This window comes from Grampus griseus (genome assembly GCF_964374135.1).
Source record: "Grampus griseus genome assembly, chromosome: 18".
NCBI classification, from domain to species: Eukaryota; Metazoa; Chordata; class Mammalia; order Artiodactyla; family Delphinidae; genus Grampus; species Grampus griseus.
This window is the reverse complement of record NC_139012.1, coordinates 23,888,733-23,907,179: the sequence shown is the minus strand read 5'-3', so window position 1 is coordinate 23,907,179 and position 18,447 is coordinate 23,888,733. Positions and strand designations below refer to the sequence as shown.

At 35.8% G+C, this 18,447-nt stretch overlaps 1 pseudogene across 1 annotated transcript in view; it reads left to right on the top strand.

Annotated features, from left to right (window-relative positions):
* Positions 1-18,447, top strand: part of LOC309835744 — a 119,014-nt pseudogene that overhangs the window by 12,335 nt on the left and 88,232 nt on the right. The window lies entirely within an intron of this gene.

The window sequence follows — 18,447 nt, the reverse complement described above, 5'->3', positions numbered from 1 at the left end:
GTATGAATGTCTCCTTATACTTTAATTTTTGATAAAATATATATTGAGCCTTTTTGTCATGGGCACCGTGTACCAAGTGAAAACGTCAGGCAAGGACTCTGTCTTTTGAATGCTTGCGTGAGAGTTGAAAAAACAGTCAGCAAGCAGGTGATTACATAAAGTGTATCCGTTTGTAGGCTGGGGAAATAGTATGCTCTGAAAGCTCAGTGGACAGCCGTATATAAAACAGACCAAAGATGTCAGGATATAACACATTGATCTCTGCTTTTCCTGGATCCCTACAACCTACTTTTACCTAAGGGCATCCTTACTCTGGTTGTTCTATCACCTTGGAAACTGCTTCCCCTAAATAATTGCATAATTCACTCCTTTAGTTCATGCAGGCCTCTGCTGAGATATTCATCTCATCAGAGTGCTTTTGCCGGCCACCCTTATCTCTTCATGATTCTTTACTCACCTTACCCTAATTTATTTTTCTTCATTACACATGATGTCACTTACTCCTTTGTATGCTTTTGTGTGAGACCCAATAGAGCATGAACTCTAGCTGTATTATTTGTTGATGTATTTATTCTTAGTTTCTGCGATAAATCTTGATACAGCGTTGGCCCTCAAAACAAGTTTGTTGAACAGATGAATCAATATATATAATTTAAAATTTGGAAAATGAGTATAAATTAACCTGAGGTGGAAAAAAGGGTGGAGTGAATTTCAGGCAGACAAAAAACTTGAGCCCATAGCCAGACATTCTAGAAAATGTACTTTGAATCAACTGAACAATATTGAGTAACTGGAGTACTGAATGTAAAGCTAAGGATGGAGGCAACAGGCAAGAGGCAAGGCTGAAATAATCATCGGTATTAATTTGGGCAGAAGGGATTGGAAGGGAAAAGACTGAGGCAGATAGGCCAGTTGGGAGATGTGACAGTAATCTGCATGACAGATAATGGGGGTTGACACTCAGGGAGGTATGGTAAGGTGGAAATTGCACATATAACAATGTTCAGGAAGTAGAATTACATACTTTTAAATTAATTTGATTTGGAGGTAAGGAAGAGAGCAAGATCAAGAATAAAACTTAAACTTCTTGTTTGGAAAATGATGTTATAAAGAGGAGAAGAAACAGGGCAAGAGGTGTGGATTGCGAGTAGTGATTGGAATAGTGGACATTATGAGTTTGAGGTGCCTGTGGAACATCTAACTGGACTCGTCCAGTAAGAAATTTGCTATATGAAGTGGAAGACCTTGTGTGAGACCTTGGAGCTGGAGATAGACATTTGAAAGCCCGGAAGTGAGCATCGATGCTATAGAAATGAATGAGATACATCAGAGAGAATGAATGGAATAAAGTGGACGTGGAGACTCTGGAGAGGGGAAGGGAAATAGGCTCCACAGTATGAGTAAAGATCGATTTTATCATAGAGTGAGGAATGTCTCATTATTCATGGGAACTGAAGGTAGTTTTATCTTATGGCTTCTATTTTTTTTAATATTGGCACTATTCTATATAGTTATGTGATATGCACTAGTCTCACTTAAACTTTTCCTTTTGTCATAACACATTCCTATAAAGCACATTCATATAAACCCAGGTGTTTAATGTAGACTTCTTATTATTGAAAATTATGTGACTAAGGACAGGCATCTTTGTATTATTTGTGTCTTGATTTGGCTTTTCCTAGAACCAGATCCAGAGAAAAGAAAATGTGTGAAAGTAGTTTATTTGGGGGGGGGGGGTGCAGGTGACATCAGTATGGGAGTGAAGAAGTTAGTAAGGAGAGGAGCTACAGTTAGTGATAGGTGCACTATCCATCCTGTTACCATTATGCCTGTCTGAAACTTAATTTCAAGGGGGAAATTCTGGAAAATGGTGTAAAACACATTCCTCAAAATTACACCATCTTAAGAGAGATGTTGTATGTACATAAAAACTCCTATCAGACATTAGTTGAGAGATGATCTTGGAGGTGTTAATTTCTTAACTACCACCAGTCTGCAGTGCACATGTGCACATGGGACCTAAGATTGGAGAATGCCTCTAGGCAAAGAGATGCTGATGTCAGCACAACACAAGCAAGTGGCAAGACCTAAACTGTCTGGACTGGTCACTGAAGAGCTACAGATAGTTTAAGTCTTTCAGTATTTTTTATTATTTTTTTTTTGCCGTACGCGGGCCTCTCACTGTTGTGGCCTCTCCCGTTGCGGAGCACAGGCTCCGGATGCGCAGGCTCAGCGGCCATGGCTCACGGGCCCAGACGCTCCGCGGCACGCGGGACCCTCCTGGACCGGGGCACGAACCCGCGTCCCCTGCATCTGCAGGCGGACTCTCAACCACTGCACCACCAGGGAACCCCAGTATTTTTTAATTCATAAGTAGAACCATCCTACTAGCCTGTCACAAATATTTTGTATATAATTGGTTGAATATTTTCAAAATTAATTTTAGATTCAATAATTATTGAGGCCAATTTTATGCTTTTCTTATGTCTTCAAGCATGCAAGAGTGACTGTGTATTATATAACCAAAACACTCTCCAGAATGCATATTACCCTTTAAAATTTAGTTGAAATATTAGTGAAATAATACCACATCTTAGGTTCATTATTCTAAAGAAACACATTTTACACATCTTAGGTTAATTATTCTAAAGAAACACATTTTACAGCAATAACCAACATATAAATTCCCTTATACTTGAATTGTTTTGAGTACTTTAGAATTACTAAAATGAAGTAAACTTTAGAATAAATTTTCTGTTTCCATAGTTGTTTTATTCCGAGTGTGCCTATTAGCCTAAGTTTCTACCCTTCTCAAATCTTCTATGCATTTGACTAATCACAGATATAGTTGTTGAATGTATTTGTTGAATTCTTTAATTCATTTATTTCATTTAATTGTTTTTGGCTGCATGGGGTCTTCATTGCTGTGCGTGGGCTTTCTCTAGTTGTGGTGAGTGGGTGCTACTCTTCGCTGCGGTGCACAGTGTATTTTCAGTTAATTATATAAAAGGGATCTCAGATGGTGCCTGTATATTTTATATTTGCTTTGTGCTGCTGTGTTGATTTATCGGTTCTATTTTTAGCATAAATTTCTATTATATTTATTACATTTAGTTTGTTTTCTAAAAGCATTTTGCCACATGGTTTTTGTTTATGTTGTTATATCTTATTTGATCAACCTCATTTTATACAGGAAATATAAAAATTATTGGAAAAGTATGGGAACAAATCTTTAACGGCAATTTCCTAAAAACCAGTTTTTCATCTACAGTCAATATGGAACTAATCATTTTATGTTTTATACCCTTTAAGGTATGTTTTTATTTAAAAAGTATGCATTTGAACATAGCCTTGAAAAAGCTCCACCTCCTAAAATATAGAGTAATTTTTATGTTTATTATTTTACCTAATATACAATAGATTTTGTAAAACATTTATTAAGATGATAATCAAAAATTTTATATTTATCTAGGTACCAAGTGTTAATGATGATTGTCTTTAAATTATTTGTATTTGGAATCTTTAGAACTATATTATACAGAAAAAGTATTATTTTAGGTTTATAAATTTTCCTGTGTACCACCAAAATTTTGGTAAGGGATCATTACTGTAAAAAGAATTTTTTTATTGAGGTCTAATTGATATACCAAAAAATGTACATATTTAATGCATGCAATTTGATGAGTTTGGACACATGCATACACCCTTGTGACAATCATTACAATCAAGGTAATAAGCATATCCAACACCTCCAACTGTTTCCTCTTGCCGTGTGTGTGTGTGTGTGTGTGTGTGTGTGTGTGTGTGTGTATTAAGAATACCTACTATGAGATCTACCCTACTGACAAATTTTTCAGGCCCACAATAGATTACCATTAACTGTAGGCACTACATTGTACAGTAGATCTCCAGAATCATTCATTTACATAATTGAAACTTTATACCCATTTAACAGCAACTTCTTGTTCTCCCTACCCCAGTCCCTGGCAACCAGCATTCTACTCTATGCTTCTATGAGTTTGGTTACTTTAGATTCCTCATATACATGGAATCATGCAGCGTTTGTGCTTCCTTCTATTACTGGCTTATTTCACTTAACATAATGCCAAGTTCATCCATGTTGTCTCAAATGGCAGGGTTTCCTTCTCTTTTAAGGATGAATAACACTCCATTATACATATATGCCACGTGTGCTTTATCCGTTCATCCATCAATGAACATTTAGGTTGTTTCCTAAATTTGGCTCTTGTGACTAATGCTCCAGTGAACATGGAGTGCAGATATCTCCTCAAATCCTAATTTCAATTATTTTGGATATGTAGTCAGAAATGTGATTTGTGGATCGAATGGTGATTCTATTTTTATTATTTTTTTTGAGGGACCTCTATGCACCATAGCAACTGCACCAATTTACATTCCCTACAAGAGTTCCAGTTTCTCCATATCCTTGTCAATACTTCTTATCTTTTGTCTTTTTGATAATAGCCATCCTGATAGGTGTGAGGTGATAGCTCATTTTGGTTTTAATTTGCATTTCCCTGATGATTACTGATGTTGAATACCTTTTCATATACCTGTTGGCCATTTGTGTGTCTTCTTTGGTGAAATATCTGTTAAGGTCCTTTACCCATTTTTCAATCAGTTTATTTGTTTTTTTTGTTTGTTTGCTATTGAGTTGTCTAAGTTTTATACATTTTTTGATATAAATCGCTTATGAGATAATATGGTTAGCAAATACTATCTTCCATTCCATAGGTTGCTTTTTCATTCTGTTGATTGTTTCCTTGATGCTGCAGAAGCTTTTTAGTTGATGCAGTCCCACTTATTAATTTTTGCTTTTGTTGCCTGTGCTGTTGTTGTCATATCCAAGAAATTATTGCCAAGACCAGTGTCCAAAAGCTTTTCCCCTGTTTCCTTCTAGGAGTTTTACAGTTTCAGATCTTACATGCAAGTCTGTAATGCAAATTGAACTGATTTTTGTGTGTGGTGTAAAATAAGGTTCTAATTTTTTTTTTTTTTTTTTGCATGTCTATACCCAGTTTTCCCAACACTATTTGTTGAAAGACTGCCCTTTTCCCATTGTGTATTCCTGGCACCCTTTTTGAGGATCAGTTGACTGTGTATATGGGTTTATTTCTGGGGTCTGTATTCTATTCTGTTGGCCTCTATGTCTGTCTTTATGCCAGTACCATACTTTTAAAATTACTGTAGCACTGTAATATATTTTGAAATCAGGAAATGTGATGCCTCTAGCTTTGTTCTTCTTTCTCAAAATTTCTTTGGCTATTTGAGGTCTTTTGTGGTTCTGTATGAATTTTAGAATTGTTTTTCTATTTCTATAAAAAATGTCATTGGGATTTTGATGGCTATAGCATTGAACCTATAGATTCAATATGATAACCACATTAACGGACTGAAGGATAAAAATTACACAGTCATCTCAATAGATGCAGAAAAAGCATTTGACAAAATTCAGTATCAATTCATGATAAAAACTCTCAATAAATTAGGTGTAGAAGGAATTTATCTCAACATAATTGAGTCATGTATAACAGGTCCACAGCTAACAGAATATTCAGCCGTGAAATATCTTTGAAAATTTGAAATCTTTTCCTCTAAGATCTGGAGCAACTCATGGATGCACACTCTACAGCTTCTAATCAACATAGTACTGGATGTCCTAGGTAGAGTAAGTAAAAAAGGTGTGCAAATTGGAAAGGAAAAGTAGAATTTTGTCTGTTTGCATATAGCATGATCTTATATATAGAAACCCTGAAGACTACACACACACACACACATACACACACACAAACTGCTAGAACTAACAAATGAATTCAGTAAAGTTTCAGGAAAAACAATCAACATAGAAAAATGCTTTGCGTTTCAAATACTGTAACAGTGAACTATCTGTAAAGAAATTTAAGAGATCATTTCAAAATATCATAATAATACTGAGAAGTCAGTAAGCTGTTAAACTGTAAACTGAATTTTTAAAAATATACTTAAGAATATATTTGTTAATTAATGTTATGCTGGGCAATTTTTGCTATGATTATATTATAGCAAAATGCTGTTGCCTTCAGAAAGTCATAATCAAGGAATGAACCATAAAACTGAGTGAATCACACAAATAATCTTACGTAATTAGACATGCTTCTTGTGGTTAAGTGTCAGTTTTTCAGTTCAGTCTGTGTTCTTAGCCAATGGTTCCATCGTAGACTTTTTAAACATAGTTCTGATCATTCGGAAATTCCTTGTGATTTATATTTCATTGAATTTGACTCATGAGTATTAGCTGTAGATGTTCAGATTGGAAATGCAACATAACGAAATACAGAGAACTTTCATAATATAGCAATTACGATTCTATATATTAATAATTAAAATATCAAATATAGTTAAAATATCAAATTATATTCAAACCATTGAACTAGAGGAGATATAAGAAAGGAGTGTATTTATAGTAATCATCAGAATATGATATGTTTTTATTATTAATTGTAGAGTGGTATTTTCCATCTTGGACATCAATTGAATGGATATAAATTGTAGCATTGTTTATAATTGGTTAATAAACCAAGACCTCTACTGAACATTGAGCACTTAAATAAGGCATGAATAGAAGACATGGAATCTTCAATTTAGGTTATAGTTAGAAATGTTAACAATTTCCATATATGTGGATAGTTTAAATAGAATATGAAGTTAAACAATGCCTGAGATGTTCCTCAAATATTTTTTTTAGCTCTGTACCAGCTAATTTTAAAATTATAACATTAAAGATGTTTCTCAAGTTTGCCATGAGTCTACTCCTCTTGCTACTTCTCACTCCTTGGGGCTGTGGCTGGTAGCTTTTGACATCACTTCCAATGACCCCACCTCTTCGATCTCATGTTCTTCTTTAAGCTTAGTCCATTATTTGTGAGCTGGGCTTAGTGATTTGGTTCTAATGAATAGAGTATGGAAATTAATGGGTTATCATTTCTGGTATGAGCTTAACTGTGACTTTCAACTTGCCTGCACTCATTTTCTCTTGCTGGTATTCTGTCTTGCTCTCTTGTTTGATCACTCTGATGAAGCAAGCCATGTTGTAAGGTAGTGTATGTAGATGAAAATGAGTCAAGAAACTGAGAGACAGTTATAGCCAAACCTCATGAAGAACTGAGGTCTCAGTTTAACAGCCTGTGAGTGACTGAAGGCTGCCAACAACCACGTGAGTGAGTTAGGAAGTGAATCCTTCCCAGTGGAGACTGGAAGTGAATGTACATTTGTGAGAGACCTAGAGCCAAATGCATTGACTATACCACTTCAGATTCCTAACTTACAAACATTGTGAAATAATAAATGTTGTAAGCCACTAAGCTTTGGGATAATTTGTTATTGTAGCAATCAACAACTAATATATAGGCATGGGCTAATTTATCTATTCCCAAGGATTAATTTCTCATCAGTTTATTTATAAACTAAAATTCAAGTTACACGACTCTGATGTCTGTTGAAATTCACACCCGTATTTCAAAATTCTCACTTTATGTCTACATTTTTACCTCTTAGGAGCCACAATACCAATCTAAACAAAATTGAACTCATCTTTTTTTTCACAAAATTTATTTTCTCTCTTAAACCTTAGTTCATGAAATGATACCTTAATCAAACCAGTTTCCCATTATAGTGTTTCAGATTTAGAAGTCATTCTTAGACCTCTCCCACCCTCTCATGAATCTACCATATGATCTTGAAAAAATATTAAGTTTATTTTATTCTACTTTTAAATGCTTCTGGAGTCCTTCTTATAACTCCTGTTTGTACCTGAGTTTAAAATATTGTCAATTTGAAAATGAATTGCTATACAAGCTGCATGAGGAGTATCCATTTTTGGTATGGCAGTGAAAATTATATTTTAAAAATAAACATCTCACAATTGGTTTCCTAACACTTAAAAAACCTCTCATTTCTTTCAGGTAAAAGTCAGACCTTTAATTTGGATTTAAAGGATCTGATAAAAATGTCCTTTTTAACTCTAATGTATCAATTTTTTGTTTGTTTTAGACATAAGCTCTTTGAAACTGTCACAATTTTCTATATTATTTATTTCTTTATCCTCAGGCATAATTCTGTTTCTTTTCAATAAATTCATGAAAGAATGAACAAACAAATGATTAAACATAGTATTGCACATTATAGCCTTCTTAATATTAGGATTATGTTAAGAAACACTCTATTAAACACATTGACTTGTAAAGACAGAAATGTGTGAATTTTAGTCCCAACTTTGCTATTAATTTCATGTCTTTGACATTCAGAAAAATATTCTGTAGATAATCACACTGGTTCACTACACTGATATTTCACTGTAATTGAACCTGGTGAGCTAGAAGAATAAGCATTCCAGATGCATTAGTAAGACACATGAATGCAAGAGGGTGGAGAGACACATAAATGAAAAAACAACAAGAAGGGAGTTAAAACAGGAGAGTACATACTAAGAACGTTTAACATACGTTAACATTGAGGATGAGTCAATATCTGACCATGTGCTTCAGGCAACTGGCCCCAGGTCAAACTGTGTATTCTAGTATATGACAGTCTCTCCAGGTAACTGTGTGTATCAGCTTACTTCATGAGTTGAACATCATGTGGCCACCACTGCTAAGAGAAAATCCTGAGATCTCAGTACTCCACTGATGTTTGCAAATGCTATTGCTTGGCAGAGGGAAAAAAAAATCAATAACTCACTCACTGGATTAGCTTTCCTGCACCATTATGCCAAAGTCTGGAGTGGAGTGAGGTTCTGCCACATTCTCCGTCTACCTTTATGATACATTGCACAGTCAAAAAGAGCCATGGAGATAGATCTTTATGCTTCCCTTCAGTATCTTTTTGTATAAATCCAGTGAGAAGAAATTTTGAGGGCTTTTGGAATGTAAGAGCAAACTATTTTTACCACCAAATTATCTTCTATTTTAATGGAAATAGGGTGAATGATATATAGGTGGATATTAATTTGTCACCTCTACTCCGCTTAGATTTTACATTTTGTCTACTATACCTTTACATATCACCAAGGTACCTACCCTGACAAACATAGAAGATCATTTTAAAATCATTAATATAGATTATACTAATTTATTTGAAAAATGTTTGCATTCAAAATACGAAAAGAAATACACAAATTGTACAATATCAACTTCTAAGTTTAAATTTGACAATGTTGTCTTTAAATTTATGAATTATCAACTGCCATTAATTTTCCACTATTGCTAATTAAATTCCTTTTAAAATGTAACAATCAGGAAGAAAATAGCCAACTTTTCATGCTGGTTGGAGTTTTACATATTCACAAAGCTAAAGTAGAGGAAACACACAGGTGGAAGCTGCAGGTGTATCCATCTTCCTAGATTTATTTTGTGATAATCATGTGGTTGATTGCTAAACTGGATGGTGTCAAGTATGGTAAAGGGCCTGAGATTTACCTGATTTGCAAACTAGCAAATAAGCCTGCCATGGTTTTATGTTTGCTGACAGAAAACATGAGACACCCATAACAGAGAAAAAGGACTTTGTTTCTCAGATACAGCAAGAAGCATAAACTTCATAATTATATCAGTTTCTCTCCCCGTCCCCTATCCACTTCCCGAGCACATAATGCTGGTGGGTAGAGCTGGGTGCAGCAGTGGGCTTGTGTCGCAGATGGAAACCCCAAGATTATAAAACCTCAGTCTTTTATAATGAACTGCAAGCAAAGCTATCCAATCTATTACCCAGAGGGAGAGCTTATCTTTATTAAACTGAATAGCAAACAGTTCTGCCCTCATCATCTCTATCTTCCAAAGCTGTTCACTATGTAACACCCTTAAAAGTAATCCAGGAAGAAAAAATAAATGTTGTCAGTGTCTCTACTTTGCAGTGTCTCTACTTGCAGGTTTGATGAAGTATGAGAGACACCATGAACAGGAAGGCAAACCAAAAATGCAGTTGACTGTATCGTGTGAATGCATGGTGAGAGATGGGGATAGAGGTAGGGCTTGGCCAGAAATATATCTGTATTTTCAACTGCCAATCTTTGAATTTCTGTCATAAACTAATCAGTTATTAAACATTTACTGACCACACACTATGTAACATTGCCTTAAATTATAATTTCTTACTTTAAAGAAAGCATATTTTGTTAAAAATTAACAAAATTCAGCGAACTGGTGCCTGCCGTTAACACACGTGTTTTAGTCATCATTTTATTGTCTAATGTGGTTCTAAGCTGAGAACAAGTTATAAAAATGGGGATAGGGGCTTCCCTGGTGGCGCAGTGGTTGAGAGTCTGCCTGCCGATGCAGGGGATGCGGGTTCGTGCCCAATCCGGGAGGATCCCACATGTCGCGGAGCGGCTGGGCCCGTGAGCAATGGCCGCTGAGCCTGCGCGTCCGGAGCCTGTGCCCCGCAACGGGAGAGGCCACAACAGTGGGAGGCCCGCGTACCGCAAAAAAAAAAAAAATGGGGATACTGAAAGGAGAGATTCTGACAGAGGTGACTTCTGAGAGTCCAAGTGTCTCCAAGGAGTAGTGAGCAGTCAAAAAAGTATTACGAGAGAATGTGTTGTATGAACTCAGGAGAACATTGGAATGAAGGTGGGAAAATGTTCCAATCAAGCCTCTTAATTTGAATTGTCCTGTGATTTGCCCTCATCACTTAAGCTGGTTGCTTTCTTAAGAAAATCATTTCGTAGGCTAACAAATCACTTTAATTGCATTTTGGTTGAAATTACATTACTGTAACTTCAAACATGTAACTGAGTACATCATCTAAGAAGACTATTCTCACTAAAAATCAAAAGGACAATTTCTCCAAGCAACAGTGATAATGTATTTATGGCATAATAATTCAGACCTCAGTCTCTGGAATTAGATATTCTTGGCTTTAACCCATTACCACTTACTAGCTCTATGAACTTAGACAAGTAGCCTAATTTTTCTGAGTCTGATTTTTTTCCTTTGTAAAACAGGAATTTGTACTTAATGCAAAAATTCGTTGTGAATATTTAACAAGTTTATGCATGCAAAGAACACGGTGTTATACTGGAATGATTCTATAATTCTATTCTCTTAATAAATAAGCAGTATTTCCATAATTAGCATTATTATTATTTTAAAGAGCAGAGGAGTAACGCTGGGTTAACTACCTCTGAGAAAAATAGAACAAACAAATATTATAAAGTAAAAATAATACTTATAGAAACTAGAGAGAAACCTGGAAGGATGAAATATATACTGTATAGATAATTCCATAAATTTGGAGGTAAGGTAGTAAAATTTCTGAGAATAAAAAAGATAAGATCTTGTTTCTGTTACCTAATTGAAATCAGTTGCATCAAAAGGCATCCACAAGAAAATATATATAACAGGGAACTGGAAATACATTATTCAGGATGACAAAGTTTTTGAAACATGTCTGGCTTAGGAGCCTAAAGAAATGAAATATGAAAAGTAAGAAAATGAGGGTTATGTCTCCCAAAATAAAAATACAGTCTCCTTTACTGTTATTTATGAGGCCATATCTGATGTTCACACAGTTCCAGTGTCCACACCATTTCAAGTTTGTTGCAAACCCATAGGATCTGGATTAGAAAAGCCCACTGCAAAGTACTCTGCTTTCCTTCCCTCAGCTGTCTAAATTTTAGGCACAATTTTAGGAACAATATTGTCAAAGGATTAAATAGTTAGAGATCTTATGTGGCTTAATACTCACTATCAACATCAGAAAAGCTTTGGATATGTCAATGTGTGATCTTAAAGATAAGTAATATTAACTCTTCACTTTACACATTGAGAAAATTCAATTCAGAAATCGCAAACATTGCCTGTGTGAACCCTAGATCTAAAAAGACTCTGTGTCCATGCTGCAGTCCTTCTGTTATTCCATAATCACCCCTCATCAGAATACTTAAAATGACATGGTCAAGTATACCAGTGATGGAGGAAGTTCTGAGAGAATCAATGTATAGCCAAAAAGAGCCATAATGAGAAGTGTTGATGGACTCAGAGGACCCTGCTGTAGCCACCTAGACAATCAGCAGTATGTGTGCTTTATTCACCTTTGTGCCTCCACACATACTATCACAGGGCTTTGCCTATCCAGGTGTTCAATAAAATGCTCACTGAATTGATTTGCTCTGTTTGAAATTCCAATTAAGTTGTCAACACCACTTAATATTTCTTTATCTCAGACCCTCCAGAGGTTCCTCAGAATCAGATAGCAATGAAACTGATTCTGGTTGGAAAGGTAGTTATATGCCTTGCTTTAAGATGTTTGTTCTAATATCTGTTCATCTGTGTCTCATGAAATCAAACAAAAGAGCTTTGTATTCCCTGTTGCCAGTATTCAGCATTAGTGCTCTCAGAAAAATAGTACAGAGTGAAGATCCAGTTTTAAATAATGGTAATTATAATGGAGGTTCCTGGAAGAACTCTGTATATGTTCCCATTTTGTAAAATTTTTATTTCATTTATAATCTCACTTGTGCTCCCCACTAATCTACTGTTGATTGGTTGATTGACTCATTTATTCCACAAACACTATTGAGTATTTACTCATTACTAGCTAGTCAGCCTGGGTGCTGGGAATTAAGTGATTAACAGTCTTTGGCTTCAAGAAGCTGGGGATCTCATAAAAGAGATATACTTTAAAATTCGGAAATAAGGATTTATATTAAAATTTGTGCCATTAGATTATAGCTATAACAAGGAGACTTACCTAGTGTGAGGTTTATGGAAGACTTTCTAGGAAAGCAAATTTAAGGAGCTAAGATGAGGAGAAATTAACCCATGAAAAGAAGAAGAGAAAGCATGCCTGACAGAGGAGGACTTGAAATTCTGAGAATGTGAATAAACCTATATCATATTTGTTAGGAAAAGATAGTAGCTGACTGAAAAGAGTGAAGTAAATTTAGAGATGAAGTCATAGCTAGTTGCTGCAAGGTTTTGTAGTCTAGAGGAGAAGGCATTGTAGTTTTAAGCAGGAAATCTCCCTTATCCAAATCATATTTTAAAATACTTCTCTGATACTTAGTGATGAACCAAATGAAGGGCTGCAAGAGAGGACAGAGCAGATGAGTTAACAGGGTACTGCAGGGATTTTTTTGTTGTCTTTTATTGAAATATATTTGATATATAACATTGTGTAAGTTTAAGTTGTACAACATGTTGATTTGATACATTTATATACTGCAGTATGATTGCCATTGTAGTGTGTTAAATAGCACCTCTATCAGGTCACATAATTGTCATTTCTTTTTTGTGGTGGGAATGATTAAGATCTAGTTTCTTATCAAGTTTAATTTTTATAATATTATTATCTATAATCACTATACTGTGCATTAGATCGCCAGGACTTATGTATCTACTAGTTGCAAGTTTGTACCCTTAAACAACATCTCTCTTATTTCCCCACCTGGTAACCACCATTTTATTCTGTTTTTAGAGTTCAGTTTTGTTTCTTTTTTAATTCACACATAAGTCATATCATACAGTATTTGTCTATCTCTGGCTTATCTCACTTAGCATAGTATCTGTCCTCAAGTTCCATCCATGCTGTCACAAATGGCAAGATGTCCTTTTTTCTGATGAATACTATTTCACTGTATGTATATATACAACATCTTTTTTATCCATTTATCTGTTGATGGACACTTAGGTTTTCCCATATTGTGAGTAATAATAATACTGCAGTAAACATGGGAATGCATATATTTCTTCAATACCCTGTTTTTATTTCCTTTGGGTATATACCTAGAAGTAAAATTGCTGGATCATATGGTAGCTCTATTTTTAATTTTTTTTTTTTTTTTTTTTTTTTTTTCCTGCGGTACGCGGGCCTCTCACTGTTGTGGCCTCTCCCGCTGCGGAGCACAGGCTCCGGACGCACAGGCTCAGTGGCCATGGCTCACGGGCCCAGCCGCTCCGCGGCATGCGGGATCTTCCCGGACCGGGGCAGGAACCCACGTCCCCTGCATCTGCAGGCAGACTCTCAACCACTGCGCCACCAGGGAAGCCCTATTTTTAATTTTTTGAGGACTCTTCATATTGTTTTCCATAGCGGCCGAGGTTTAAGCTGAAGAGAATGGTGACTGTCACTAGTGTCACGGCGCTGTAGTTGAATAACAGAGAGATTTGATCAATATTTCAGGAGTGGAATCAAACAGTTGGTGATTGATTTTGAGGAGGGAGAGAGACAGATACACACACACAAAGTCACTCTCAGATTGTAGGTACAAATACCTAAGTGGAGAGTACTCTTGGCTGAGATTTGGATGGTTTTTCAGGTATGTGTGTGGGGGGGGGTGGGGAGGGAATGGGCAGGAGAAAATCAGCAGGGTCCCATGAATTGATTTAAGCACTCGCCTTTGTATTTCTATTGGGAACAAAGAAGCTCATAGTAAGTGAATAATTGAATATACGATAGAGGAATTTAGAAGAGCAGGCAGGATAGGTGATTTAAAATTGAGCATTGTCAAAAAATAAGTCAATGCATGTTCCAGATAATTTGAAAATTTAAAGTACTTTTCTTCAATTATTAATTTTTGATCCTAATATTAAGCATGTTAACTTGCTCAAATTTCCAAATTCCTTTGACAAATTAATCAGTTAATACTTATTTAAGCTACCTAATAAATATTATGTATAACAGGAACAAAAGAGGAGTAAGATTCAAAGGTAAAGAAGTTATTCTGTCTGGCCTCCTAAATTTATATGTGTGTGTGTGTGTGTGTGTGTGTGTGTGTGTGTGTTGGTGTGTGATGTCTATATCTATGCGTATATCTATATATCTATATCTGTATATCTAAGTATGCAATCTATATATTTCTATCTGTAAATATATTGGTGAATCCCAGTGTATGGAAAATATGATAAATTCAAGCTTTTCACATTTAATGTATAGAATTCAGATGAAGGAACTTGAGTGGGCTGACTTCAACTGCAAAGCCTTTATGTTTTCTGTGATTTATCGGTGTGGAATTGGTTTTGAAAAAAAAAAAAAGTGCTCAAGTTGTTTTGAAAAAGCTGTTTTTACCCTGTATGCTCTTTTGACAAAAAAAGAGAAATAAAGCGATTTAAAACCTTTTAAATGATGCATCTATTGCAATATAATAAGAGGCATCACACTGTTAAGAATAGCATCAAATCCCATATCAGGTCAGCTATTACCTTTTCATTCAGTTCAAAATGACCTTATGGAATGGGCTCCGTACTGTGCGGAGTCACATACAGTAATCTAGCTTTTAAAATGCTGTTTATATGTTGTATTTCACTCTTCTTGAACTAAATGTCAATTGTATGCCATTGAGTTGATAAAAAATGATTGCCAACAGAAATATTCATATTAATGAGAGATTAATATGTTAATGAGAAAAGGATATGTTATAATTTGTGTCTGGGATAAACTTTTCATTACCATGCAATGTATTTCTCATGTCGTTATCACTAATTTATACACAATGTATTTGTAAATATCATGCCATTTTTGGTTTCTAAAAATGACTCTTTTAAGGAAACATTTTAAAGTTCTTTAAATCCTGCAACCTTTTGGGGGCACTATATAGTTCAATCATTATATCTTCTAAGGGAAGAAAAATAATACAATGTCAGGTGGGAAATTATTATATATAAGTATGTTTCACTGTAGTGATTTTTTTTTTATTTCAAATATATTTTCTTAGAGTTTCAGGTTTGATTCTCTTGTATGTGCTTTAATATCAGTAACTATGGCAACAAGATTTTAAATGCTGTCTGTAGTATAAGTAAAGGGAAAAATGGAGAGAATAAAACCTTAGAAGAACATATCAGTCCTTTTACTGCCATTGTGAATCACAAAAATAATTTTCAGAATTGTGCTGTCACTTATGCAGGTGATGTATCTTGTATGTCACAAAGAAGTTTTGTTTTAGTTTTAACTTTAGTTTTTATTTTTTACTATGTAAGTTTCCAGTTTTCAGGATTATAATTCAGCATCTGTATACACTACAAACTAATCACCACCACCAAGTCTAGTTTCCATGTATTACCATACAGTTGACTCCTTTCACCTATTTTGCCCACTCCCAACCCCTCCAATTTCTTTTTTTTTTTTTTTTTTTTGCGGTACGCGGGCCTCTCACTGCCGTGGCCTCTTCCGCCGCGGAGCACAGGCTCCGGACGCGCAGGCCCAGGGGCCATGGCTCACGGGCCCAGCCGCTCCGCGGCACGTGGGACCCTCCCGGACCGGGGCACGAACCAGCGTCCCCTGCATCGGCAGGCGGTCTCTCAACCACTGCGCCACCAGCGAAGCCCCCGTCCAATTTCTTTATAATTATCTATACTTCTTTACAGGCCTTTATATTTCATGTTATAGTTTTGTGTGATGACTGACATTAAATACATACATACACAGAGTCCATTTCCTGAATAGTGATAGGAGGAGATCTGTGAAACCAATTCCCAGTAGAACAAATATAACTGAGGAAAGTTATATTAAAGAAATTAAAATCACTGGGAATTATCCTAAAGATATAAAGCAAATGAATAAATATTTATTCAAGAAAATATACTAGGGAATTCCCTGGTGGTCCTGTGGATAGGACTCAATGCTTTCACTGCCATGGGCACGGGTTCAGTCCCTGGTCAGGGAACTAAGATCCCGCAAGCTGCTTGAGGCGGCAATAAGTAAGTAAGTAAATAAATAAATAATTTTGATTAAAAAAAAAAAAGGAAATCTACTAAATATCAGGAAGAGAAAAAGAGAGACTGTATAACTTGAGCCATGGTCTGTTCCCAGCCTCCATGCTGAACCCCTGTTCCATTCTGGGCAGCTGTCGCCAAAATGGGAGGTCTCTCTTTCCATCCAGATCTTAGTTAAGAGCTATGGAATCTCTCCAGAAGTGTGGTATCACCAGCATTTTCTCACAACCCTAGGTTCTTGTTGCTTAAGCAAACCCCAGGAAAACCTTGCCCCAGTGCAAAAACCTGCCACTGTACCTCATTCAGGGGAGGAAGACTCAAAGTACTTCAACTACCCTCACTTGGGCTTACAGGTTGGAGGTACCACACAGGGAGAGTCAAGCTGAGAAGACCAGAGGCTATTTCTAGCATCCATTTATATCCTAGGCATGTCATTATAAGAGAAGCAAGCAAGTGTTCCCAACCCCATCTTCAGAGCTCAGATTTTTTTCCCAGTGAAAGGTTTAGGCCGTAAGAACAGAGGTCACCAGAGTTCTCCCCAAAAGAACTGACTTTATTTTGAAGAGCACGTAGGCAAGATTTAGCCTAGGGCCCCTTCAAAAACAAGAGAGCTTTTAATGGTAAGCAACCAAGGAAAAGGTTAATATCTTCATGAGAATGAGCTAAGCTTTAGCTCAGCTAGTTTACCACAGACAACAAGGTAAAAAGATAGCCTCCTGGAACGAGGAGAAACAAAAAAACTTTCAAACTTTCAAGATAGCCTCAGAAACTACCTAGGCAAAGGAAGCCAAGTGAAGTTGGATCACTGTGTATTAATTTATGCTCCAGGGCATTGATAGAAACTATAACAATCAGCTATCAGTTTCGCTCTCTCACCCACCGCTTACCTCCTGCTGTGTGGCTGGGTTCCTAACAGGCCATGGGCTGGTACTGGTCCACGGCTCAGGAGTTGGGGACCCCTGATTTACAAGGCAGAGGAAACAGGTGCCACAAAAAGAGATCAGCCAGTTCATTAAACACATGAACAGGTAAACAACAGCAAAATTAGCAAGTCCTAGAGGCACCTTAAAAATGTTAAAGGAAACTTTTCAGGCTGAAAGCAATAAACCCAGAGAGGGAAATTCAAATCCACAGCAAACAGTGAACACCAGTGAAGGTAATTATGTAACATAAAAGACAAACAAATGTATAATGTTTCTCCTTTCTTCTCTTAGCTGATTTTTAAAAAGAATCTTGTGCAACAATTTGTATATAATTATATGGATCCATAGTACATAGAAATGTAATATATTTTACAATAAGAACATAAAGGAGGTAAGTAGAAGCAAAGCTGTATTGGAGTAAGGAAATGATACCATATAAGTCAAATCCATAGATACAAATGAAAAGAACCAAAATGATATATTAGCAGGTTAATACAACAACCTCTATAAATACGTACTTACTCTCGATTTTCTATATAAACTTTTGTCAGTGATATACAATTATATAAAATAATAACTGCCATAATGTATGGCAGACAAATCCAGCTATATCAGTTAATATCATTAAATTCTGAATGGATTAAACAATCTAATTAAGGCAGAGTTTCAGGCTGAATAGAAAACAAACAGGATCCATATATAGGCTGCCTATAGGAGACACACTTTAAATCCAGATATACAATTAGGTTGAAAGTAAAAGGATATAAAAAGATGTCATTGCAAGCAGAAACCTAAGAAAGCTGGAATGGCTATACTAATAT